This window comes from Engraulis encrasicolus, chromosome 21 (genome assembly GCF_034702125.1).
Source record: "Engraulis encrasicolus isolate BLACKSEA-1 chromosome 21, IST_EnEncr_1.0, whole genome shotgun sequence".
NCBI lineage: Eukaryota > Metazoa > Chordata > Actinopteri > Clupeiformes > Engraulidae > Engraulis > Engraulis encrasicolus.
In genome coordinates this window covers 29,181,832-29,209,788 of record NC_085877.1, presented here as the reverse complement: position 1 = coordinate 29,209,788, position 27,957 = coordinate 29,181,832, and the positions used below count along the sequence as shown (strand labels likewise).

The following is a 27,957-nucleotide window of genomic DNA, read 5'->3' as shown; positions in this document are numbered from 1 at the left end:
CTCCTGTTATCCTTGGGGTCTATTTGACCCCCTTCAATGTTTAACGTCTGAAACATACATGAAACATACATGACCCCAAATTATTGTAGGTGTATTAAACATAAATGGACCATCCATATTTTGCTAATACATGTTCCAATCTGTCTAGACAATGTAAAATACGTTATTTAGAACAGAACGTATTTAGGGATCTGATAACTATATAGCAAAAAGAGAATATAGGCATAAGACTGAGGAACAGCTGGAAGGGAATGACTCAAGAAATATGTGGCAGGGACTGCACATGATTTCAGATATGAAGGGGGAAAAATCCAACATCCAAGTCTCTCATCCCTCACTTGCAGACGAGCTGAACCAGTTCTACACATGTTTTGAGGTCAACACCAAACCTCCAGTAAGAGCCCCCTCCTTTTCTCACTTCTCTGACCCAGGCCTAATGCTCACAGTGGCTGACGTGCAGACATCTTTCAAGCAAGTCAACATTCGGAAAGCAGCAGGACCTGATGGGATTCCAGGCCGTGTCATCAAAATGTGTTCAGAGCAACTGGCTGGTGTGTTTACAGACATCTTCAACTTCTCCCTGTCCATGTGTGTGGTGCCAAGCAGCTTTAAGTCATCTATCATTGTTCCAGTGCCTAAGAAAAAACAAATCACCAGAACGACTGGCGACCTGTGGCCCTCACCCCATCGTGAGTAAATGTTTTGAAAGGCTTGTGAAGAATCTGCGAAATGATTCCACCTACGCTTGACTGTCACCAGTTTGCCTACAGACAGAACAGATCAACTGATGATGCCATCACCAGCGCACTGCACACCTCCCTAACACACCTCCCTAACACACCTGGAGAAAAAAGACACATATGTAAGGATGCTGTTTGTGGACTACAGCTCGGCCTTTAACACCATTGTCCCCAGCATACTCGACGACAAACTCCGGAGTCTAGGAATTCACAGTGGCCTTTGCAGCTGGATATTAGACTTCCTCTCAGCACGGAAACAGGTGGTGAGAATGAGCTCCATCACATCATCCTCCTTGACCATCAGTACGGGAGCTCCGCAAGGTTGCGTTCTGAGCCCTCTCCTCTATTCTCTATATACACATGACTGTGTGGCTATACACAACAACAACACCATCATCAAGTTTGCAGATGATACCACTGTTATCGGTTTAATCAGAAACAATGATGAAACAGCCTACAGAAAAGAAATAAACAACCTCATGGAGTGGTGTAGAGGAAACAACTTGTCTCTGAATGTGTCCAAGACAAAATAATTAATAGTTGACTTCAGGAGGAAAGAACACCAGTTTGAAACCATTAACATCAACGGTAAGACAGTGGAGAGGGTGAGAGAAATCTTGGCTGATCGTAGTCACCCCAACTATGAACTGTTTTCTATATTACCATCTGGGAAACGGTACAGAAGCCTGAAATCTCACACTACCAGACTCCAAAGTAGTTTCTTCCACCAAGCAGTTAGATTACTGAATTCATGCTGATGACAACATCCCCCCCCCTCTCCTTTTTATTTGTATTTTTTAATCTTTTTGAGGACACAAAAAGAAATAAACAACAATGTTTACTCTTTATAGGCTTCAAACCTATAATAAGACGTAATAAACTAATCTTGAATCTTGAATCTTGAATCTTGAATATATATGATGTGGACGAGAGCCAAAACTAATTCAAGGCAACTTTTGGGCAGTTGTGGCACAGTTGTGGGCTGTGTGTGGGGGTGCTAGGACATATATAAAGGGCTTTTTTATGTCCCCAACAGAGCAACAGTATGTATCTGAGGCATAAACCAGTGCAAACGTTTTTGCTTCTACTGATTTTGTAGACATTTAAGTGGCTGGGGTCAAAATGACCCCAAGGATCATGGATGTAACCTAAATCTGAGGATAACAGCCTCCTGTTATCCCGTTAACAACATCCATGGTTAAATTAGTGCTATGGGTTGGAAGTCATATGTCCTCTCTGCCAGATGAGGCTGATGATTTACAGCCCAAAAAATGCTCAAAACCCACCTAGAAGCACAAAATCCCGCCCAATTCTATTGATTTCTATGGCAAAAATTGGGCAGGTTTTTCACCTAAATGCCATTTTTCCCGCACACGGCCATCCTAAGCAGCCCAATTGGGCGGGAAACAGCCCAATCTGGCAACACTGTCTTTGCCCAGAGGGCAGAAGTTCAGACACTTCATAGAGAGGGGATGGTCAGAGTAAAGAAAACAGTGGAGGAACTTTCATTAATTCCGAAGGAAATTCAGATGTCCAGCATTTATTTATATTTCAGCAAATGTAGGCCTAGATACAAAAATACACAAACTATATAGGCTACGTTGCATAACATATTGAACATATACAGCAACACATACTACAGTTAACATTCATTCATTCAGCCAGGCAGATCACACAAACAAACAGACAGACAGACAGACCGACAGACAGACAGACAGACAGACACACACACACACACACACACACAGAGAGAGAGAGAGAGAGAGAGAGAGAGAGAGAGAGAGAGAGAGAGAGAGAGAGAGAGAGAGAGAGAGAGAGAGAGAGAGAGAGAGAGAGAATCACTTAATGTAGAAAGCTATGCACTCATCTTCTTGCTTCAGCAACTCAACCTCATCAAATTTGTGGCTAATGGAATAATAACTGTATGGCTACTAACTCGCGAAAACCACCATGACTTGGTTTTCCCGAGTCAGTAGCCATAAAGTTATTCCATTAGCCACAAATTTGATGAGGATGAGTTGCTGAAGCAAGAAGATGAGTGCATAGCTTTCTACATTAAATCAAACAATCTAATGAAACAAATAGAAACTCAGTAGCTGAGCTTTTTTCTTGAACTTCAATACAAACATTTGATACACAAGGGGCAAAATGCAGAATATACGCTATTCTGATATGTCAGAAAAAGCTACCTGCCATAGTGACACTAAAGTTATTACCAGCCACAACCAAGTTTTACCAGCATTTGACTGGTATGCAGGTGCCAGTGTCAAGCCCTGACACACACACACACACCCACACACACATACTTGCACAGTCCAAAAGCCCAGGGGAGACACACAATCATCACAGTCCATAACTGACAGAGCCTTCGTTAAAACACTGCGTTATATTATTTTCTGTTAGCAGAATAGCAATGACCGGGTCGTGGTGCATTACTAAACCAGTGTTAGTAGAGTAGTACTATGGTAATTAACCTTTCAATGGCTATCACAGCCAGGGTTGCCAGATGAGGCTGATTATTTCCAGCCCAAAAAATGCTCGAAATCCGCCTAGGAGCACAAAATCCTGCCCAATTGTATTGATTTCTATGGCAAAAATTGGGCGGGTTTTTCTGATAAATGCCATTTTTCCCCCGCACACGACCATCCTAAGCAGCCCAGTTGGGCGGGAACCAGCCCAATCTGGCAACACTGATTACAGCGTGCCTCAGATGGTACGGCGTGCATTGGGGCTACAGATGGTAATGATGGTAACACAGAGGAGGGCCGGCAATAGGCATAGGCCTAGGGCACCAAATGCCTTGGGGGCGCCATGGTAATATGCCCAAAATTCCCACAGAAGTACAACTGAGAGAAAACAAACTTAACGCTAATGATTATTCATGGGCAATAAGTAGGCCTATGTACATACATATGGTACGGTACCAAATGTATGTACATAGGCCTACTTATTTGTACCTACAAAATAATGCAACATGTATTTATAAAGCGCAGAATCACAACAATGAAGTTGACTCATGTATATGTAGGTACTAAGATCAGATGTACCTGATCAGCACAACATTGTGTTTACAGATGCCAATTTCTAAAGGCACAGACAGGAAACCAGGGGGTGAGTACTCGTCTAGGCCTAAGGCACCAAATTTACTTGAACCGGCCCTGATACAGAGGAGTCTGATTCTCCCCTACACCCTTCCTCGCAGTGACAAGTTGACCATCCTCTAGCTTTGTGTGTTGTGTGACAGTTTTAGGTCACCAAACCACACACAATGAAAGAAAACAACATGACAGATTTTTTTCTATTTTCACTGATTTGTTGAACCAAATCATCACTTCCATGCAGGCATTAAAAGTGCTATTTTTTCTTTAGAAATAGAGATTAAGCTGAACTTGGATCAGGTTGAAACTCACTATCCAGGACAGTCAAATGGTAATGCACTACCAGTGTCCACCCACCCCATTCAATTGCCACTCTCCTGTCCCCGTGACGGGCTAAGGGGCTAGGTGCCGATTTTCTAAAATCAATATCCGTGCCTTTGTTTTTAGACACATGGAGTTCAACATATGACTCCTTACACAAAATCATTCACCACTTGACCATGCTCTAATAGCCCTTAGTGGACTGATTATGACAGCAGCTATACCTTTTGGGATAATATTTGGAGAAAGTTAAGAACTTTTTAATGTAAACAAAGTCTGCCCCCATTAGAATAGCTCAGATCGCGGAAAGGACTGAGTCGAGAAATGCAGCATCACCAGGTACTGACAAGTCAAGGGTAGGGTGAGCAATACAACAGCATATTGAAATTGGCAGAAGTTATCCTTTAATACTTTGTTTATTGACATACTATTGACTTCTGCAACTGCTTGTGTACATGATGCATAGAAGAAGTAAACACAAACATCCCTCAGGGAATGCAGTGAAAGAACATGTATTTATTTATTTATTTCATACTAGAGAACACCATTGACTATAACACACTATTTCATCTAAGTTATAAAATATAAAATCCAAACAGCAATAGTAAAGTCATGCTTAAACGCCAAGCAGATAAGGCTGTAAGTTATTGTGTTAGAAGGGGAGGAAAAGTCAATGGACAGAAGAGTAGCATGGGCTGTGGGGGTCTCAAGATGGTAACATGACCGTTCAATTTTAAGTGTGCAGATTCCTCACTCTAAGAACCTGTTTACACGTTTGAGGATGATTTTTTGGGAAAACGCATTGCTTTTCGCCTCTTGTTTAGCCTACATGTCAGTTTTAGGCAGCATTTCAAAACTTTGTTTTTAAAAATATCCCATGTGGGGGTTGAAACACATCTGTCAAAATGGAGTTTTTTATTTTTATCCACATGTTGTGTTTACGTGTAGACTGGTGACAAAGCACTTGCATTTAAAAAATATCCACATGTGTAATCAGCTCCCTAAAACTTTTATCAGCCTTTGTCCCTGAACCTTGCACCTGACCTGGGACAAAGGCTTAAGATGGGATCTGCACAATCGTCCTTCATTAAAAGTGAAGCAAAGAAGGGAATCTGGTCTAAGATGATTCACAGCTTTGGGTTTAGGGCACTTCAAGAGTGTCCATTACTGTTGTCAGTAACAAATGGTCTGATTATTATATCAATGAGCCTGGGCTATTGTTCTTCATTTAGTTAATGTCAGTGGACATTTTGCCATCCTTTTTAATCTATTGTTTTAATTTTTGTGTGCGTGTTTGTTTGTACAATTCTAAGTGACAACCAACAATTCAAGAGACAGAAACTTGTGTTAAATTCTCAACATTTTATTGAGATTTTCAGACACACCGAGGGAACTATACCTGATAGTTTAGCGTCTCCTCCTCCTGCCTGCTCTCTTCTTTGTGCGCCTGTTGCGCCTCTTGGCGGCCTTGGAAGAAGGAGAACGTCTGCGGCGTGCCATTATTGCTAATGATACTCTGACAGGTGCGGCGAGACCTTTTATACTCGCAGGGCGGTGACGTCATCGCAGCCTGAAGATTTTTGGTCTGGTTTTCAAAAACTGTTGACTTTGGCATTGTGACGTCATTGTCTTGGTCTCGGCGTTTCACTGCGCATCAGCCATAGCCGACACAGGTGACTGTGAAGTGTGAACAATCGAGAAAATTCAAATTATAGATAGTCTACCGGTAGTTTTCGCAAAGAAAATAGGCTTGTAGCCTATATTTCATTGGGAATGATGTATGAAGGTATTAAAAAATGACCACAATTGCAACTTAATCTGTAGTCCCAGACAAGGACAAAGCATGCAGACTCAAACAACGGGAAAACGGGAAAACTCAAACAAAATAGGCCTACATAAAATTTAAAAAAACTATGATAACGACAATAGACATTAACCTTTTTGCACTATTAGGCCTATACCCAATGATATGTGACAGTTAATTGGCCTATTCCTCTCCGGTATTTGAGCTTTACTAGCCTATATCAGACTATCAGGTAGGCTATGTTTTCCCCGTGGCTTGATTTATTTAGGACACAAATTATGTGGAAGAGGCTAGCTCAATTTCCATGTGTAATGCTACTTTCTTGCAGATTGTTTATTTGTGGAAATTAGGCGACAGCTGACGACAGTAGGCCTACAGACGAAACTTCTGATCTTCTGGCTGTAGGCCTACGGGCGCGCGTTCGTGCCACTACCTTTGAATAATGGGCCAGAACCTCATTATAATGACCACTATGCCACGAGCTTCTTAACACTGCCAACACACGGTGAAATTGCTCTGTGACTTGTTTGCTGAACTGTGTCTCCGATTTCAGGTGTGTCTCTGATTTCATGATCATATGTCAAACACATTGTAACGGGTTCAGCTGTCAAGCAAGGTGAGCGTTGTCCCTTGCCAGCTCCCGTATTGTTATGACGTCACAGATTCAGCTAGCTGCTGAGTGGCTTCGCAGCAAGTGGCGTCTAGGTTATTTTTTTATAAAAAGAGCCGAAAGCAGTAGGGCCGCTGGAGCTCTACCGGGGTTGGTTTCGGTGTTGTTGTAGGCCTGTGCTGTGATCCGGTGATGCCCAGCTTACCGTATCCATGTCAATGTGGAGGTGAGCCAGGGATCCTCCCCAGGTGCTCGGGTTGTCGCTACCCCAACTTGTAGCATTCTGTCCTGTTTGAGATGTGCTATCGAGGGTCGGTGGTACAATTGTTCACTGCTGTTTTGCCCTTAGATAATTAGTGTTACCTTTCTGTTATTTGTTTTGTTTAATTTCGCTCCGACCGCTCCCCCCCCCGCTCTCTCTCTACTCCGGGCTTGGCTATTTAATATCACTGTTGTTTGTCAACTACAGTTGATCTGATCTGTTAGTATAACCTTTCTTCAGGGCAGGTTCCCGTGTCCAGTATGCATTAGTATTAGTGGTGAGGTGCACCCACTGTTTGAATCACTTGCTTGACGTGTTAAGTCTTACCGATTGAATCACTTGCTTGCAGCGCAAAGACTTATTGATTGAATCACTTGCTTGGCGTGGTATGCCTATGCGCATGTGCGTGTAAACATAGGCATCTTTAATTCAGACACGGTTTACCTGCCCCGATAGTTTGATGGTGTGCCAAGTTAATTTCATGTAGGCTACAGCCATCTCGGATCCGAACTCCCTATTCTGCTCAACTTGTCCCCTCTTACTTTATGCGGTGCAGGAGTTTTTAATGTCTGTTTATTTTCTTATTTTAAATATGTATTAATAAAGAAATATTTTATTTTGGAACTGGAAATACACGTCTCTGTCTACGTCTATCCGAACCTGTTGTGCCTTATTGGTTGAAATCAAAATATATTCTGGGGTGGCAGTCCCCCAGTGGCGTAGTCGTGCAATTACACATAAAAAGGGGTAATTATTATTTTAAGGATAATTACCAGTAAAAGTCCACTTTGCTACAATAGCATAGCCTACGCCCTACATGTGGGCCTACCACTAAAATGTTGAAGAATATTGTCTGCAGCACATGCAGCAGCAATTGGTTGCTGTGACAGAAATTAACCTAGCCTACGTGACCTGGGTTAAATTACATGTAAATAGTCCGGTTGGAGTGCTACGTGTAGGCTAACTTGTGCTTTATGACAACCAGAATGACGATTACGGCTTCTAGTTTCTGGAGAGAAAAAAACAACAACTTTGAAAGAGAATGAAGTTGAACACCAGCGTTCAAAGTGTAGCCCCCCTCTTCATCACAAAATAGGTAAACGTGCGTTTTGACACCGGGATAGCAGGCAGCCGCTTGAGGGACGCAAGCCAGGGCCTAGCTCACACATTACTACACTAGCGATTTTGTTTCATGTTCTGTTCATTCCTTTGAATGTTCGCTTTGGGCCCCAACTGACCTAGAGTCAGCTTTGAATAGCTTATAGTGTTTCTTTCAATTCAATTCAATTCAATTCAATTCTGATTGTCCAAATCTTAATGCATCATGTAAAAACTGAGGAACGCGCTACAGGAGGCTTCTTTCTCAGGAGGCCAAAATCACATCTGATTTTGGTCGCTGAGAAAGAAAGCCCCAAATGAAAACCCACATCACCCACTATACTTGGCTACAGCTCCACTTTTGTCGATTCAGGACGAAGGTCAGCGCCAGGTAGACCTGAGAAGGACCGAGGCCAGGTAGAGAAATGGAAATGAATGAAGAAGGAGGCTCACCTCTGTCAAAAATGGCATAATAATGTGGAAATGTCCATCAACACATTATACAAGGAGGACAGTAGTTGAAGTGTGCTGCTAAATATCTACATAATTATTATTATTTGATCTGTAAATGCATTTTATCGACTCATATGATTTAAGTTAGCCTGGCATTTCAAATCTGGTCTTTGATTAATGTGTTACTTCATATTCACACAGTTTTAGTAATTTTTTTGACAGAGGTGGGAGTGTTTTCCATTGATTTGCATTGACTGACGGAGACTACACTACCTACACAAGATGGGAGGGTGCATGTGCCGTTTCCCAGTGCTGTCGTGATTTTGCCGTGGCAACTCTAGTGTTAGCCCATGTTCTACCCATAGATATCATATTTTATTTTATTTTATTTTATTTTATTATATTATATTATATTATATTATATTATATTATACATTCTATGGTTCTACCTCTATGTACGCACCCTTTACTGGATTAAAGTGATTCCCATGTGTTGTCCCATCGATCATTGTGACGCCTACCCCAAAAAATGTCACAATGCCAAAGTCAACAGTTTTGTTGAAACCATGACCAAAACTGGATAGGGTGTGATGACGTCACTGTCCTGTGAGTATAAAAGCCCCCGACGCGCCTGTCAGAGTATCATTAGCAATAATGGCACGCCGCAGACGTTCTCCTTCCTCCAAGGCTGTTAAGAGGCGCCGCCCCAGGCGTATGCGCAAGAGGAGGGCCGGCAGGAGGAGACGCTAAACTATCATGTAAGTTTCCCCAGGTGTGTGTGTTGCCTTAAAATCTCAATAAAATGTTGAGAATTTAACTGAAGCTTCTGTCTCTTGAGTTGTGATTTTGTTGCTCACCTACAAACACAAAGCATGCAATAGGCGTCCATGTAAAACTTTATGGTGAATTCAAGTAAATTGGGTCAGTTTGGGCCATTCACTTATATGCTAAAAAGTGACCCAATTCACCTGAATTCATACATTCCTACTTATATGTGTGGCCTGCGTTATCTCTTTACCGTAATATTTTTTTAAGATTTTTAATATTTTTAAGATGTTTAGTGACTACGCCACTCTCATTTGTTAGGGTGAGAGAACCCAACCATCAAACACTTGATTTGACTTTCCCCGCAACAGGTTAGTGAATAACAAGAGATACAACTGTCATACAATTCAGAGTTCTTTTTATTTTCTTTCTTTTCGTAATGAGTCTCTGCATCTGGAAATATGCCTCACGGGCTCAGTCAATTATAACAAATAGAATATGAAGCTTTTACAGTATCCTTAGGCACGTCATCTCAATATAGGCTACAAAATTGTGCAAATGTGCTAGTTGCACGAGAGGTAGACCAAATAACAAAAATCACGGCAAACAAGTTAGTAAATCAAATTGTAAAAAAGAAAAACTGCCAAAAGGGCAAGATTTGTAATGGCCACCACACACACACACAAGCCTGTTAGACACACGTCTTTGGTCTCCCCCTACAGCAAGTATAGGTTCCAAAAGGAGTCTGAGATTTAACCCTATACTGCACACATTATTATCCCATTATGGAAAAAAATCTTACTGTGGTTTTTGTCACATAAAATGAACTTCTTAAGACATTTTTGCAATTTTTTTCAAAAAAAAGTTTTTTGGGGGGGTACTTTTAGGTTTGTTGCCATATGGCAACATTGTGCAGTTACGGAAAGGATCCAGTGTACATTTTCCCACCAAGACCAAACAAGGGTCATACAACATTATGGATTATTTTATAGAAATATAATTGTTTTTATCTCAGAAAAACATTGAAAGTTTACCCACAAGTTCAAGGGAGTTATTTAACACATTTTTGCCACTGAGAGAACAAGTGAATACTGTTTATTATATCCCCGAAAAACAGTATTTCAGTGGTATTACTTTGACCAACCACCAATGAATATATTAGGTATTAACATAATATCTGTGCATAGATTTGCACAAAAATGTGTATGGTAACTGTCTATAATATGTACATGAACTGATTTAATTTTGGGAGCCAACACTTTCAAGATGGCCGACATTCAAGATGGCCGATTTGCGGGCCAGGCATCTTTCAACATAACCGACAGTTTATTTGTCATAACTTTTGAAAGGATGCTTGGATTTACACTAAACCTTGTGTGATAACACTCTATAATGAGTAAATAAGTCATGTAAAATTGTGAGGCCAGTGTTTTCAAGATATCTGAATTTCAAGATGGCTGACTTTGAAGTTGGCAATCTTTCGAGACGGCCTACCTTTTGTTTACGCCACAACTTTTCAATGGGTGCTTGTATTTGCAGTACATTTTGTGTGTTAATAATATAATTGGTTTATGAGCTATTTGAAATTTCGAGATTATGCTTTTGAAATGGCTGACTTTCAAAATGGTTGACTTTGTACAATAGTTTTTGATCGGGTTGACAGATTTGCACAAACGTTGTGTGCTAATTAGCCTAATTATAACAGACACATGAAGTCAAAACATTTTGCAGGCTTGAAATGGTCAAGATGACAGTTGTTTTATGCTCTAATCTGGGGTTTGGGGATTTTTGTGGTATACCTCTGGCAGTCGGGGGAGGCTGCATAGGCCTTGTTCGCTCTTCTGCATGTACTCAGTGAAAGCTCATAAAACAGTTATGTACCCCTATTATAACGTTTTTAATGTTCTTTACAGACAGCCATTTACACTAATTATAAATATTATCAGTTATCAATCATTCAATCAATAATTAAATCAATTAATCAATCAATTAGAATTGGGTATTTGTATCAATACACTTTCCCTATTGACCGCCTTGTTCCATTACCGCACAATGTTGCCGTATGGCAACATACCTATTTTTCAACATCAAAAGGAAATCATTTTAGTTGAAAACAAAACAAAATGGTGAAAACAGATCATGACTAACTATAGATCATCCCAATATTTTTTTACATTTTGTAAATATTGCAAAAAGTGTGAAAAATCTTGGCCAATGCCAGAGTAATCTGTCAAGGACACACGCTCAAGTACAGTGAGGGAAAGAGCGAGCCTGGGGCAGTGTGTGGTGTCAGGTGATTTCAAGAAACCACATAATTGGATAAAACAAGGCCACAGTTTCAATATGAAAACCAATCAGTGTCTATTATTTATATTTAAATACCAGGAAATGCCAAAAGAATGGTATGTTGCCATATGGCAACACCGTGCAGTATAGGGTTAAGATACGTCTCCCAGTAATACTTAAGTGTTCATACCCTAATCATATACACAAGCTCCGTCTTGGCGGTTACTAAGTAGAAACTTACACGAGCCCCTTCGTCTCGGATGTTAGAGTGAAACTTACACAAGCCCCTTCGTCTTGGACGTCAAAATGAAAAGGTTGCACAGGATGAATCACTCACACAATAGGACAAAACAAAACAAAAAGGTTGGGAAAAGAACAGTGATGCCCCCCTTCTCTAGTGACACTGCATCAGTGTAGTCGAAGGCACCAACTCCTCCTATGTACATTTAACGAGAAAGTTACCATTAGGCACGGCATTTATAACTCGATTAAACAGGAGTTGTGTATTGTGGAGGTGTGGGCGCTCCCACAGGTGCAACCACGACACCACAGCGCGATATCAAAGGCACCACGCCGCCAGTCCCGCCATCGCACCTGCGGAGCACCCCCACTCCCACCCCACACAACTCCCTACACAAGTCAAGTGCTAAGCGTCGAAACTCTTACAGAAAATGCCGGCATTACCTCTGGTTCTCTCGAAGCGGCATGCAAGCAGTCAACCACACAGGACACAAAGTGGAAGAACATCACCAGCGACACTGTGATAGAGTAACACTACATCAGTCACAACAGAGACTACGTTCGCACACACGAGAGAAGCGTACAGAACGCATCTTTTACCTTGAGTTTGCCCAGCTCAGCACACCATCCCAGAACAGCAGCCGACCCCACGCCAGCCGCCGATGGACAGGGCTACAATTAAGTTAAATGGTGTCAGTAACCAACAACTAAGTACATTACAATGCACCAAAAAGAGCAATAAACCAACCGAGAAGGACGCCTACCTTTCCTGTACGGTGGCTCAACCACAAACAGAGGGACAGAGAGAGCGGTGTGCCCACGCTACACTCGACAGCATCAAAAACACGGCGTCTTTGCTAACTAGCTACCACCGCAATGATTTATGCTACACACCTGAAGGAAAGGGGAGTGTCGTTACCCCGTCAGAATAAAAGTTCGGGATAACCACCGGTTACATACACCCCCACTTTAAAAGGTCACCGTCCCGGTGACACTCCGCACTCGCACACATCCCCGCACACACCCAACAAGCGCGCACGCACACACACCCAACAAGCGCGCACGCACACACACACACACACACACACAAGCACGCGCATCGCACGCGCATCCAACGAGCGCAACCACACGCACACTAGAGGCCCCCCAGCACATTAACCATCAACAAAGTACACATGCACATAATCATACACAGACACTGCATTATGATCCAGGATGGAGTCACGCCAGGCTGGATGGACATGGACGTTCTTCTGGGACGGTTACTCTCCAGTCCACTACATGACAGTCTGCGGTTGGAGGCCTGCCCATTGCCCCCTGAGTGGGCTGTCGGCGAAGGCTGCCGCTGCGCACCCACAGAGGCCCGCTGCCCATTGCCCCCTGAGTGGGCTGTCGGTGAGGGCTGCCACTGCGCACCCACAGAGTCCCGTTGCCCATCACGGTCTCTCACTGGGTGCCCCAGATGCTGGCTCCCCCACGTGAAGCCAGCCTCATGCGACATGGACGTTCTTCTTGGACGGTTACTCTCCGGTCCACTAAATGACAGTCTGCGCCTGCGGTTGGAGGCCTGCCCATTGCCCCCTGAGTGGGCTGTCGGCGAGCGCTGCGCACCCACAGAGGCCCGTTGCCCATCACGGTCTCTCACCGGGTGCCCCCGATGCTGGCTCTCCCACGTGAAGCCAGCCTCCTGCGACTCCGGTTGAGGTTGAGGTTGCTGGGAAATGCCCAGCCACCTTGACAGCACATCCAGCTGCCCTTGCCGATGCGCTACCATCTGCTTCAACTCAGACAGTCCTTCCATGCTTCTCTCGCAGCTTGGCCGTCGGCTATGCCAGCACCCCTACCGGTGATCATCGGTGGGGCCCTCCGCTGGCTGGGGGTAATCACTGTTCCTTTCCCAACAAAACAAAACAAAACCAAATGCATACAAAACCCACCACTAACAATTGTAGACAGCTGTATCCACTTAGTTATCCTTTGCCGACTACTGCCAAATGTGGCCTGCGTTATCTCTTTACCGTAATATTTTTTTTAATATTTTTAATATTTTTAAGATGTTTAGTGACTACGCCACTCTCATTTGTTAGGGTGAGAGAACCCAACCATCAAACACTTGATTTGACTTTCCCCGCAACAGGTTAGTGAATAACAAGAGATACAACTGTCATACAATTCAGAGTTCTTTTTATTTTCTTTCTTTTCGTAATGAGTCTCTGCATCTGGAAATATGCCTCACGGGCTCAGTCAATTATAACAAATAGAATATGAAGCTTTTACAGTATCCTTAGGCACGTCATCTCAATATAGGCTACAAAATTGTGCAAATGTGCTAGTTGCACGAGAGGTAGACCAAATAACAAAAATCACGGCAAACAAGTTAGTAAATCAAATTGTAAAAAAGAAAAACTGCCAAAAGGGCAAGATTTGTAATGGCCACCACACACACACACAAGCCTGTTAGACACACGTCTTTGGTCTCCCCCTACAGCAAGTATAGGTTCCAAAAGGAGTCTGAGATTTAAGATACGTCTCCCAGTAATACTTAAGTGTTCATACCCTAATCATATACACAAGCTCCGTCTTGGCGGTTACTAAGTAGAAACTTACACGAGCCCCTTCGTCTCGGATGTTAGAGTGAAACTTACACAAGCCCCTTCGTCTTGGACGTCAAAATGAAAAGGTTGCACAGGATGAATCACTCACACAATAGGACAAAACAAAACAAAAAGGTTGGGAAAAGAACAGTGATGCCCCCCTTCTCTAGTGACACTGCATCAGTGTAGTCGAAGGCACCAACTCCTCCTATGTACATTTAACGAGAAAGTTACCATTAGGCACGGCATTTATAACTCGATTCAACAGGAGTTGTGTATTGTGGAAATGTGGGCGCTCCCACAGGTGCAACCACGACACCACAGCGCGATATCAAAGGCACCACGCCGCCAGTCCCGCCATCGCACCTGCGGAGCACCCCCACTCCCACCCCACACAACTCCCTACACAAGTCAAGTGCTAAGCGTCGAAACTCTTACAGAAAATGCCGGCATTACCTCTGGTTCTCTCGAAGCGGCATGCAAGCAGTCAACCACACAGGACACAAAGTGGAAGTACATCACCAGCGACACTGTGATAGAGTAACACTACATCAGTCACAACAGAGACTACGTTCGCACACACGAGAGAAGCGTACAGAACGCATCTTTTACCTTGAGTTTGCCCAGCTCAGCACACCATCCCAGAACAGCAGCCGACCCCACGCCAGCCGCCGATGGACAGGGCTACAATTAAGTTAAATGGTGTCAGTAACCAACAACTAAGTACATTACAATGCACCAAAAAGAGCAATAAACCAACCGAGAAGGACGCCTACCTTTCCTGTACGGTGGCTCAACCACAAACAGAGGGACAGAGAGAGCGGTGTGCCCACGCTACACTCGACAGCATCAAAAACACGGCGTCTTTGCTAACTAGCTACCACCGCAATGATTTATGCTACACACCTGAAGGAAAGGGGAGTGTCGTTACCCCGTCAGAATAAAAGTTCGGGATAACCACCGGTTACACTTGTAAAAGTATATATTATTGAAGAACTGAAATCAATAGGTTAGCCTACAGCCCATGAACGTGCCTAAGTAGCAGTAAAACTGCTGGTCGCGTTTGTTTGATGTCTCTTTGTCTGTCTGTATGCTTGTCTGTCTGTCTGTCTGTCTGATAACTCAAAAAGTTATGAACGGATTTAGATGTAAATTTGTGGCGTTTTTGGAGATGACAAGAAGCAAGTGATCAGGATGCAGGATTTGTTTCAAGATTCTTCTCCATTGTGAGATAGGGCGAATTTTGACAATTCAGTGTCTAACTCCACAAAAAGAAGGCAGAAAGACTTGGGGGCAAGGGTGTACATAGTCACATAGTAGTAGGTTACATAGTCAAATGTTCTGTCAAACATTTGATACAAAGTACATGGTCAATGTTCTATCAAACCGCTTCCTTGGCGGAGGTCTGTTCATTCATCTGATGCTTCGCTGTGGGAACCAGCTGAGCGGACCCAGAGTCGCCTTTGAATAGCTTACCCAGGCCTAGCCTATATCATGCAGCATGTTAAAACACGAGGAGCGCGCTACAGACTACCTATTTCTCTGCGGCCAAATTCACAAATGCCAACCACATTGTCTGTGATGCACTTGGCTACCAAATGAAAGCCGACATCATCCACTAGATATCCACTTCTGTCGAATCAGTACCACGGCCAGCGCCATGCCAAACACGCGCACACGCATTTAAGCACTTTCCCAACACTGCATACGGGCCCTGCCCTTTTGTCTCGGATGAAAAAGTGTCCCCAAGAGTCGCGATTGTGCATTCTGCTGTCGGGAGAGTGGGGTTGGCTGTCACTGGTTGTCACAGTCGTCATATCTGACACTCAAACATGAACAATTTGAGAAGTCTAAAGTTTTTCCTCACACTTCATTATGGGGCTGACATCAAAATCAGAACGGCCAATTGAAAGTGTAAAGACTAAAAGGTCCTACTACAATAGTTTTTTCTATTTTTCTAAGCTATGGTAATCCGTGTGGGAGCTAGAGCCTCCAAAATACTTTCTATAAGACTTTCCATAACATAGACAGGCTGTCACACTATTAAGTGATTACTTTTTTCATTGATAAAGTTAAGGTTACTTTCCTGTGACTTTTGCTTCAATTCTATTGTGTAAAAAAAGAACACTAACATCAGTTTTTCGTTGTAGGCACACGCGTTAATAACTATAGCTTTAGGTTAATCATGGTCATCATGTTTCTTATCCAATGTCACAGTATGGAGGTCAGTATTCTTATCATTATCATTCTATCATTATCCTACACATTTATAATAGGTGCCTCACCTTCCCACATATACTCAGTAAATAGTGAGGTATCAAAATTCAGTCCTGGCTCAAGCAGTTAGGGCATTGGCCGACGCTGGAGACCCGTGTTCGATTCACGGAAGAGGATATTCCCTGATCCTCCCTTTGATTGTACTCTACTACTCTCTGGATCCTCCCCCCCTCTCTCTCACTCGCATACAGTCACCATCTCACACTGTCCTATCAAATAAAAGCCCCTAAAATATATAATTACAATTTCTAAATTCCTATTTGCTCATCAGCTACTACTTACTCATCAGCTTCGTGATTGAATTGGGGCGCAAAGATTTGTATGTGATTTGTCATTCCGACATTGTTTCTCTCAATCCACAGAGGGGCGCTATGCTCAATATTCTTTGTAGAACGCATTTGGGAAAACTGAAAGCAAAATTCAACCACAGTGGATAAGTTTTACACCCCATTTTATTTATTTAGAAAGATCAATAACCACCTGCATTACAGGCGGAGTCTCTCATAGGGGTTGAGGGTTGGGGTCGGGAAAGGGGATCATGATGGGGTGAGGGGGGGTAGGGGTGAGGGAACAGGGAAGTTACTTAACAACACCTCTTCCTGCCCATCCTTGCCTTCCTCTGTCTTCGCCTCCTACGGACAGGGCGAGAAGCTGCTCTACGTGCTCTGCGCGCCATTTTTCAGACTGATGCTTTTGAGTCCGCCCCCCTGATTTATAATGTCAGTGCGGTGACGTCACAAGACAGGCGCAAGACGTCATCCTGCTTGTAAATTTCCACTGGAATATTCACAAGGTCGGCAAAAGTAACGGGCAAGTTACGAGCACAGCACGACATTTCCCGTACCTTTACCCACACTGGATTGATTACCTATCCACAATTGCGCACGGAAGAGCGCACAGCGGGCCACTGTTGATTAGGCGTAAAAAAAATACCTATGGGTCGGTGTCACTACAACGTTCTCAAAACATTCCAAAACACCCACTTCTGTGTCCACTCTCTGTCCAGAAATGGACAGCGACTCCCTCCACGCGTCGCCCTCGTGATGTAAGAAATTAATCAGATATATCCATTCTCACCTCTCAGTCAACCCATTCTCATCGCCTCTGTATTAAAAAGCGCACACTATTTTGATGACGTGTTTTCACCAAAACGCAGAAAAAAGAAAATATTAAAAACAGGATTCCGTGAATCGTGGTTGGCATATGGCTCGGAGATGTTAAGCATAGGTCAATAATGCCCTTTTCTCATATCATCCAGTTTAATTGACGAGACTATCTCCAATGCTCGTATCATTTCTGTAACTGTTATCAACGATGAGCGACAAATAAAGCAGAGAATATCTGCTCTGAGAATATCATTAGGCCTACTCGTCCACTCTCAGTGGTTCGAGAGATATTGTGCTCTGGTCGAACAATATGCCTGAAACCTGCTAAGAAAATAACACGTGCAGTTACTTGACGCGGTGTGCTTCCCTGCTGTGCGTATTTGCCTGTGCGTAAAATGTGTAGTTGTTCCAGGAAGTGGTGATAAGTGGCGACCTGGCTCTGGCATATCTTGAAAACGACATGCCCCATCTCAACTGGGTTATCCTGATATAATTTCATTCAAAATAATTGTGTTGGAGTTCAGATTGCAGTTTGATGAAACAACGGGGCGTCGTCGTGCAAGCGTCTTTGTGTCAAGGGTGCAGACATTCCCTAGGCAAATCTTGAAAAAGAAGAAAGAAAAATCAGCACACCGGGTGCGATAGACGGCCAGAGAAATGCGTCTGCTACGTCTGGGATTACGTGGTGGCCACTACAGACAGCCAGAGCAAGAGTGGCCCAAAACGTTGAGATGCCAACAAAACTTTCCGTTACACTATGACGTCACCCCGATGACGTCACCCATGTGCTGTCGCTCCCTATAAATAGGCCGCGTTCGTTGATCAGTGCATCAGACCCATGATGGGTCCGGTAAGGTAAGGTAAGGTAAGGTCTTCCAACTTCCTTGGATATCCGAGACGGATGGATAACGAATTCGCCCAGCGTGAGGAAATGGGCGATTTATCTCAACAGGATGGCCGATGACCGATGGTGGGAATTCATGTGTGAATTACTCCGCCGTTTGAGGTGAAATTATGGACGGCACTGTCCTACAATGGGCAGTGGTACACCTCTCAGCAGTGGCGGCGCTGTCCTACAATGGGCAGTGGTACACCTCTCAGTGGCGGCTCTGTCCTACAGTGGGCTGTGGTACGTCTCTCAGTGGCGGCGCTGTCCTACAGTGGGCAGTAGTACACCTCTCAGTGGCGGCGCTGTCCGACAATGGGCAGTGGTACGTCTCTCAGCAGTGGTGGCGCTGTGAGGACTTTGCCTCCCCCTGGTGGACATCTCATCTCCTGCACCAAAGACCTGCTTGGCGAGCGCAGAAGTGCATCTTACAGTAGGCCTACAGCCTATGTGAATGCAGATCTTCTGATGAAGCTCCAAAGTGTTCAACTTTGCAGATTTGAAAAACACAATGTTGTACTTGTCTTGTTCTTGGTTTATGCAGCACTCTTTCCTACCACCAGGTTGGCATGTCTCCATCTGCCGTGGGGTTAGCTGTCCTACAGAGGAAAATGGACAACTCTCAGAGCTCCAACTCACAGAGCTCCAAACAAAGTAAGTAGATTGCTAACCTCAATCAACAATCATTTTATTTAATTTTATATTTTGATGTGTAGTATGTCATTAAATCACAATAACCCATTTACAAACAACAATGTCTAACGGCCTTTTTGCTTTGTGTTGCAGAATTGCGGTTCCTTTTACACTCGGATGCCAGAGGAAGGCTGGACCAATCTGAAGAGACCTGCGCAGATCCACTGATGCAAGACCCCGGACTGATGACTGGGACCAGCGCCGAAGGATCCCTCATTCCTGTTGGATTATTCTGTTTAAATAAACAGCCTAAATCATAGTTCACACTCGTCTCTCAGGGTCTTTTTTTGCCTGAACCCAATGTTTCATGCACTACAAGAAGCAAAATGAACCAAATCCAATGTTGCAACGTATTCACTGAAGGTGATACACTTACTTACCAAAGAGTGAAATTCAAACAATTTTGAAGTGGGATCAAATCAAATGTTATAAACTGTGTTAATTTTTTTCTTTTATTTTTTAATAAACCCAACCACCACATATGGAGGACTTAATTTGTGTTTTTCTTTCTTTCTTTTTTCTTCTTTCTCTTTAAATTCCTTTCATTTTTTTAATAAAACAATACAATAAACCAAAAAAAAACTGGGGTTAACAACAAAAAGGACAATAATAAAAAAAGAAAAAATAAGAAGGAAACAAAATATTCAAATCTGAGATCCCCCTGTCAGACCGTATATTAAGTAGCCACCCACGACCCTCATATACAAACTTCATAAAGTTACAGTTTGCATGTTATCCTAATGCAATGAGAAGTATTACATTAAATGAGAGATACTAAGAACGAAAATGAAAAAACAAGAACAACAAAAAGACCCTAAGGCCACCCCTCGCCATATTTTAATTCTAACCATTTGCATAGCTCATCATTCCTGTCTCATTAGCAGTTACACATTCTATTGATATAATTTTTAAAAGCTCTTATTTTCAATTTCTCTATATCCATCATTCTATATATGAACACTTTGTCCAACATAAGAATAATATAATCGCTTGCCAAGTTGCCTAGGAGTATAGGAGATCTAAATGCAAGTTTACATTATACTTTAGCAACCAGTTTTCTACTTCAAGCCAGAATATAGCAGTTGGAGAGCATTACCAAAGTAAGTGTCCTGTTGTATCTTCTTCTTCTAAACAAAATCGACAGAATGGTTTTCTTTTTAACTGTGTTAATTTCAAACGGTTAGGAGCTATATTAACAGTGGTAGTTTTACTGTGTACTGAGGGCCATTGGTGGGAGAAGAAAAACAAATGGCAGGGTCACATGCCACTTCATTTTGGATTTCCCAGAACATAAACACATCTGTTAAGACTCACAGATGTCTTCAGTACATTTAGCAGTGTTGATTCAACATCTCCTCCAGACTCTGTCCAGAGTACGACCAACTTAGTAGAGTGTTGAATTCGATTCTCTCTGTGTTGTATAAATACAAACATTTATCATCTGAGTGTCAAGTCCCCTCCCTGCAGGCCCGTTTCTAGGATTTTGGGGGCCCTAGGCAAAGGGGCTGTCGGGGCCCTAGAACATTTTTTGGATGGGGGGCACCTGACAGGGCAGCCACGGCGCCAGAATTTCTGTTTTGGATGGGCCAGACCATTTTTAGATGCGTCTCACGCATCTCTGTAAGAGGCTTTGTCCGTCCGTTGGTCCGTCCGTGACGCGTTTCTGATCCCCTCCTGTGTCCATAAGGTGGCAGAGTTGAGTAAAAAGGGTTGAGAACCACTGGCATAGACGGACGCATCTGTTGTCCGCCTGTCGGACTTGTTGGATGGCACTTCAGTCAGTGTCACAAAGCCTACCATTACAACAGAATCCATATAAACCTAATGGAACAAACAGCAAATTACCCTAGACCATGTTGTGTAGGATATGCAGGGCGAATGAAGGGCAAGGAATGCATAATGAGCAAGAATAGGCCTACACCTGCATTTTTTAGATGCGTCTCACGCATCTCTGTAAGAGGCTTTGTCCGTCCGTTGGTCCGTCCGTCCGTCCGTGACGCGTTTCTGATCCCCTCTTGTGTCCATAAGGTGGCAGAATTGAGTAAAAAAGGTTGAGAACCAATGGCATAGACGGACGCATCTGTTGTCCGCCTGTCGGACTTGTTTCTGTCTGTCTGATAACTCAAAAAGTTATGAACGGATTTAGATGTAAATTTGTGGCGTATTTGGAAATGACAAAAGAAGCAAGTGATCAGGATGCAGGTTTAAAAAAATTATAATAACTAGATTGCATTCTCACAGAAAATGCTGGAAGCGGGCTTGCCTTTTGGGGCAGAGATGAAACAAAGTACTATTGAGAAAACAAAGCTAAAAGAAATCTTGGAAAAACTCCATCCACCCAGTCAGAAGTTATGGGCCAAACAATTCAGCCATCTTGGATTCAGCCATCTTGAAAGTGTTGTAGCTCTGCGTTTTGGGGATATACTAAATGACATACATGGTATTTTAAGTTGGCTAAGGAACACTGCATATGATATAATTTTGAAAATCAACATGGCTTCGAGCGGGATTCGAACTCACAACCTCCATATCTGTAATCCAGCCCCTTTGCCATTGATATTAAATGACATACAATACATGATATTTGAAGTTGGCTAAGGAATACTGCATATGATATCATTTTGAAAATCAACATGGCTTCGACTGGGGTTCGAACCCCCAACCTCCATATCCCTAATTCACCACATTTGCCATTCATACTAAATGACATATATGGCATTTTAAGTTGGCCAAGGAACACTGCTTATGATATAATTTTGAAAATCAACATGGCTTCGACTAGGATTCGAACCCCCAACCTCCATATCTGTAATTCAGCACATTTGCCATGCATACTAAATGACATACATGGCATTTTAAGTTGGCCAAGGAACACTGCATATGATATAATTTTGAAAATCAACATGGCTTCAACTGGGGTTCGAACCCCCAACCTCCATATCCCTAATTCAGCACATTTGCCATTCATACTAAATGACATACATGGCATTTTAAGTTGGCCAAGGAACACTGCATATGATATAATTTTGAAAATCAACATGGCTTCGACTGGGGTTCGAACTCCCAACCTCCATATCTGTAATCCAGCACATTTGTCATTGATAATAAATTACATACATGGTATTTTAACTTGGCTAAGGAACACTGCATATGATATAATTTTGAAAATCAACATGGCATGGGTGGAGTTCAAACCCTCAACCTCCATATCTCTAATCCATCAGCATGCATTCCCATTAAGCCAAGCAGCTACCTGTTATGCACAGTCCAGCAAGACTATATCACATTGCATTGAAGAGCTGAACAATAGACTTCTAGAATGGTTGCTCGCACCTGCTCATTAAGAATAGAATCTTGAGAAAGTGACAGTTAGTATTGAGCTGTAAACAGGGGAGAGAATGAGAATGAGTTTTTTGTCTTTACAACATCGTTGTAAAAAAACTAAAAGGAGTTGGCACGTGTCCTTTTCACAGATCGGAGTCATGCTTGTGATCTCTCTAACAGTCTTTGAATGAAGTTTATAGGTTAAATGGTTCAGGCACAAATGGACCTCTGTGTGGGACATGCGCTGATCTCTTGAAAAATGCACTTATGGATTCTCCATAGACCCAGGCCTGTTTTTTTTAACAAACCTGCCATTTAAAAAGTATTGGGAGTTGGGAGATGAAACTTTCACAATTTGGAGACATCCCATAGAGCTCGCTAACAACGCATGAACTAAACTTCTAGGTGAAAGTGTTGATGTTTTATGACCGAAAAAGCCTCCTACACTCTAATCTCTAGAGTGGCGGAACCTTGGTTCATGAAGGTTCCACCATTGTTTTCAATGGGGACCCAAGCTTTCACAAAATCGCCAAAAACGGGAAAACGACAAGAGACACGGAAAAGCCTATTAGTATAGGCCTACGCGACCTCCAAGCCGAGCCGGTCGTTTTAGTGTTTGAACGGTGGCTCTATCTCGAAAAGCCTAGGAGGAGATCCATTTTCTATTTTTACTGCTGCCCTGCACAAGAGAACCAATAATAAAAGAAACAGGACTTAGAGATTACTAATAATCGGGCCTTGCTCTGCAAGGGCCATGCTCTGCATGGTCCTTGCTCCGCAAGCCCGCTTAAATTAAAGATTCTTCTCCATTGTGAGAGCGCGAATTTTGGCATTTCAGTGTCTAACTCTACAAAAAGAAGGCAGAAAGACTTGGGGGAAAGGGGTGTACATAGTCTCACATAGTAGTAGGCTACATAGTAAAATGTTCTGTCAAACATTCATACAATTTGATACAAAGTACATGGTCAAATGTTCAATCAAACCGCTTCCTTGGCGGAGGTCTGTTCATTCATCTGACGCTTCGCTTTGGGAACCAACTGAGCGGACCCATAGTCGCCTTTGAATAGCTTACCCAGGCCTAGTCTGTATTTATCATGCAGCATGTTAAAACACGGGGAGCGCGCTACAGACTGCCCTATAGGCTATTTCTGTGCGGCCAATTTCACAATTGCCAACCACATTGTCTGTGACTGGGATGCACTTGGCTACCAGATGAAAGCCGACATCATCCACATCCAATTCTGTCGATTCAGGACCACGGCCAGCGCCATGCCAAACACGCGCACACGAATTTACGCCCTTTCCCAACACTGCATAGGCCTATGGGCCCTGCCCCTTTTGTCTCGGATGAAAACGTGTCCCCACGAGTCGCGATTGTGCATTTTGCTGTCGGGAGAGTGGGGCTGGCTGTCACTGGTTGTCACAGTCGTCACATCTGACACCCAAACATGAACAATTTGAAAAGTCTAATGTTTTTCCTCACACTGTATTATGGGGCTGACATCAAAATCAGAACGGTCGATTGAAAGTGTAAAGAGTAAAAGGCCCTAATACAATTTTAGTAAGGTAGGGTAATCCGTGTGGGAGCTAGAGCCTCCAAAAGACTTCCCAAAATACTTTCCAAAACATAGACAGGCTGTCACACTATTAAGTGATTACATTTTTCATTGATAAAGTCGTGACTTTAGTTTCAATTCTATTGTGTAAAAAAACCCCACTAGCATCAGTTTTTCGTTGTAGGCACAGGCGTTAAACTATAGCTTTAGGTTAATCATGGTCATCATGTTTCTTATCCAATGTCACAGTGTGGGGGTCAGTGTTCTTGTCAATATCAGTCTATCATTATCTTACACATTTATAATATGTCAGGTGCCTCACCTTCTCACATATACTCAGTAAATAGTGAGGTGTCAAAATTCAGTCCTGGCTCAAGCAGTTAGGGCATTGGCCGTTAAACGCTGGAGACCCGTGTTCGATTCTAGCCTGGCGAGAAGCCAGACTTTAATACTTCTTTCCATTGATTGTGCTCTACTACTCTCTGGATCCTCCCCACCTCTCTCTCACTCGCATCCAGTCACCACCTCACACTGTCCTATCAAATAAAAGCCCCTAAAATATATTATTACAATTTCTAAATTCCTATTTGCTCATCAGCTACTTACTCATCAGCTTCGTGATTGAATTAAGGCGCAAAGATTTGTATGTGATTTGTCATTCCGACATTGTTTCTCTCAATCCACAGAGGGGCGCTATGCTCAATATTCTTTGTAGAACGCTTTTGGGAAAACTGAAAGCAAAATTCAACCACAGTGGTGGATAAGTTTTACACCCCATTTTATTTATTTAGAAAGATCAATAACCACCTGCATTACAGGCGGAGTCTCTCATAGGGGTTGAGGGTTGGGGAAAGGGGATCATGATGGGGTGAGGGGGGATAGGGGTGAGGGAACAGGGAAGTTACTTAACAACACCTCTTCCTGCCCATCCTTGCCTTCCTCTGTCTTCGCCTCCTGCGGACAGGGCGAGAAGCTGCTCTACGTGCTCTGCGCGCCATTTTTCAGACTGATGATTTTGAGTCCGCCACCCTGATTTATAATGTCAGTGCGGTGAGGTCACAAGACAGGCGCAAGACGTCATCCTGCTTTTAAATTTCCACTGGAATATTCACAAGGTCGGCAAAAGTAACGGTTACGAGCACAGCACGACATTTCCCGTACCTTTACCCACACTGGATTGATTATCTATCCACAATTGCGCACGGAAGAGCGCACAGCGGGCCACTGTTGATTAGGCGTAAAAAAATACCTATGGGTCGGTGTCACTACAACGTTCTCAAAACATTCCAAAACACCCACTTCTGTGTCCACTCTCTGCCCAGAAATGGACAGCGACTCCCTCCACGCGTCGCCCTCGTCATGTAAGAAATTAATCAGATATATCCATTCTCACCTCTCAGTCAACCCATTCTCATCCCCTCTGTATTAAAAAGCGCACACTATTTTGATGACGTGTTTGCACCAAAACGCAGAAAAAAGAAAATATTAAAAACAGGATTCCGTGAATCGTGGTTAGCATATGGCTCGGAGATGTTAAGCATAGGTCAATAATGCCCTTTTCTCATATCATCCAGTTTAATTGACGAGACTATCTCCAATGCTCGTATCATTTCTGTAACTGTTATCAACGATGAGCGACAGATAAAGCAGAGAATATCTGCTCTGAGAATATCATTAGGCCTACTCGTCCACTCTCAGTGGTTCGAGAGATATTGTGCTCTGGTCGACCAATATGCCTGAAACCTGCTAAGAAAATAACACGTGCAGTTACTTGACGCGGTGTGCTTCCCTGCTGTGCGTATTTGCCTGTGCGTAAAATGTGTAGTTGTTCCAGGAAGTGGTGATAAGTGGCGACCTGGCTCTGGCATATCTTGAAAACGACATGCCCCATCTCAACTGGGTTATCCTGATATAATTTCATTCAAAATAATTGTGTTGGAGTTCAGATTGCAGTCTGATGAAAAAACGGGGCGTCGTCGTGCAAGCGTCTTTGTGTCAAGGGTGCAGACATTCCCTAGGCAAATCTTGAAAAAGAGGAAAGAAAAATCAGCACAACGGGTGCGATAGACGGTCAGAGAAATGCGTCTGCTACGTCTGGGATTACGTGGTGGCCACTACAGACAGCCATAGTAAGAGTGGCCCAAAACTTTGAGATGCCAGCAAAACTTTCCGTTACACTATGACGTCACCTCGATGACGTCCCTCCTGTGCTGTCGCTATAAATAGGCCGCGTTCGTGGATCAGTGCATCAGACCCATGATGGGTCCGGTAAGGTACGGTAAAGTAAGGTAAGGTAAGGTAAGGTACGGTAAGGTACGGTACGGTACGGTACGGTAAGGTAAGGGCTTCCAACTTCCTTGGATATCCGAGACGGATGGATAACGAATTCGCCCAGCGTGAGGAAATGGGCGACTTATCACAACAGGACGGCCAATGGCCGACGGTGGGAATTCATGTGTGAATTACTCCACCGTTTGAGGTGAAATTATGGACGGCACTGTCCTACAATGGGCAGTGGTAAACCTCTCAGTGGCGGCGCTGTCCTACAGTGGGCAGTGGTACACCTCTCAGCAGTGCAGTGGCGGCGCTGTCCTACAATGGGCAGTGGTACACCTCTCAGTGGCGGCGCTGTCCTACAATGGGCAGTGGTACACCTCTCAGTGGCGGCGCTGTCTTACAATGGGCAGTGGTAAACCTCTCAGTGGCGGCGCTGTCCTACAATGGGCAGTGGTACACCTCTCAGTGGCGGCGCTGTCCTACAATGGGCAGTGGTACACCTCTCAGTGGCGGCGCTGTCCTACAATGGGCAGTGGTACGTCTCTCAGCAGTACAGTGGCGGCGCTGTCCTACAGTGGGCAGTGGTACACCTCTCAGTGGCGGCGCTGTCCTACAATGGGCAGTGGTACGTCTCTCAGTGGTGAGGACTGTGCCTCCCCCTGGTGGACATCTCATCTCCTGCACCAAAGACCTACTTGGCGAGCGCAGAAGTGCATCTTACAGTAGGCCTACAGCCTATGTGAATGCAGATCTTCTGATGAAGCTCCAATGTGTTCAACTTCGCAGATTTGAATTAAAACAATGTTGTACTTGTCTTGTTCTTGGTTCATGCAGCACTCTTTCCCACCACCAGGTTGGCATGTCTCCATCTGCCGTGGGGCTAGCTGTCCTACAAAGGAAAATGGACAACTCGCATCCAACTCGCAGAGTTCCAAACAAAGTAAGTAGATTGCTGACCTCAATCAACAATCATTTTATTTAATTTCATATTTTGATGTGTAGTATGTCATTAAATCACAATAACCCATTTTAAAACAACACTGTCTATTTTGCTTTGTGTTGCAGATTTGCGGTTCCTGATACACGCGGATGCCAGAGGAAGGCTGGATGAATCTCAAGAGATCTGCGCAGATCCACTGATGCAAGACCCCGGACTGATGACTGGGACCAGCGCCGAAGAATCCCTCATTCCTGTTGGATTATTCTGTTTCAATAAACAGCCTAAATTTTACTCCTTTCTCTGAGGGTTTTCTTTTTGCCTGAACTCAGTGTTTCATGCTGCATGCACTACAAGAAGCAAAATGAACCAAATCCAATGTTGCAATGTATTGACTGAAGGTGATACACCTACTTACCAAAGACTAAAATTGACACTATTTTTGAGTGGGATCAAATGTTATCTGAAACAGCATTCATTTCAACTGGTTAAGAGTTATATTAACTGTACTGATGGCCAATGGGGGAAGAAAAACAAATGGGGTCATATGTGACCTCAGCCTGGATTTCCCGAAACATAAACACATCTGTTAAGGCTCACAGATGTCATCTTCACAGTAAATTTTGCTGT

General features: G+C 43.5%; 2 long non-coding RNA genes across 3 annotated transcripts; one reads left to right on the top strand and one right to left on the bottom strand.

Moving 5' to 3' along the window:
* Positions 1-5,501: 5,501 nt before the first annotated feature.
* LOC134437783 (uncharacterized) lies at positions 5,502-9,276 on the bottom strand. The gene is made up of 2 exons (XR_010032481.1): positions 8,850-9,276; positions 5,502-5,836 (listed from the first exon to the last, which is right to left on the bottom strand). It is a non-coding gene; the product is annotated as an uncharacterized LOC134437783 (long non-coding RNA).
* A 9,594-nt stretch (positions 9,277-18,870) lies between these two features.
* On the top strand, positions 18,871-27,621 carry LOC134437781 (uncharacterized). Of its 2 annotated transcripts, none has more exons than XR_010032480.1 (2): positions 18,871-19,194; positions 27,456-27,621. It is a non-coding gene; the product is annotated as an uncharacterized LOC134437781 (long non-coding RNA). The 2 variants fall into 2 exon arrangements; XR_010032479.1 differs by lacking the exon at positions 27,456-27,621 and adding an exon at positions 19,327-19,497 and having other exon boundaries at positions 18,873-19,194.
* The last annotated feature ends 336 nt before the right edge of the window (positions 27,622-27,957 follow it).